The sequence below is a fragment of the Apaloderma vittatum genome, unplaced genomic scaffold, assembly GCF_000703405.1.
Source record: "Apaloderma vittatum isolate BGI_N311 unplaced genomic scaffold, ASM70340v1 scaffold26099, whole genome shotgun sequence".
In the NCBI taxonomy this organism is placed as follows: Eukaryota; Metazoa; Chordata; class Aves; order Trogoniformes; family Trogonidae; genus Apaloderma; species Apaloderma vittatum.
The window spans coordinates 5,412-5,646 of NW_009737384.1; the positions used below are offsets into that span (position 1 = coordinate 5,412).

At 63.4% G+C, this 235-nt stretch overlaps 1 protein-coding gene across 1 annotated transcript in view; it reads left to right on the forward strand.

Annotated features, from left to right (window-relative positions):
* LOC104279874 (pleckstrin homology domain-containing family A member 6-like) overlaps positions 1 to 235 on the forward strand; it is a gene marked incomplete at both ends in the record, with an annotated part of 6,014 nt that overhangs the window by 5,168 nt on the left and 611 nt on the right. The gene's annotated exons all lie outside the window — the stretch shown is intronic.

Consider the following 235-nt stretch of genomic DNA (forward strand, 5'->3'; position numbering starts at 1 on the left):
ACGCAGCCGTCTGGGGCCAAACCTGGCCATGACCAGGCGGCACCTTCAGGATGAGGAAGTGTCCTGCTCTCTTGGGGACAGCTCGGTGGGATGTTTCTGAGCTGAGGGAGGTGCCCTGGCCATGCCACATTCCCATTAAGGAGAGGGACTGCAGCTCCTGCACCAGTCGAGGCTCTCACGGCTGCATCTCCCTCCTGTCCCCCCCAGGAGAGGCTGGCGAGAGCACTGATGGGGG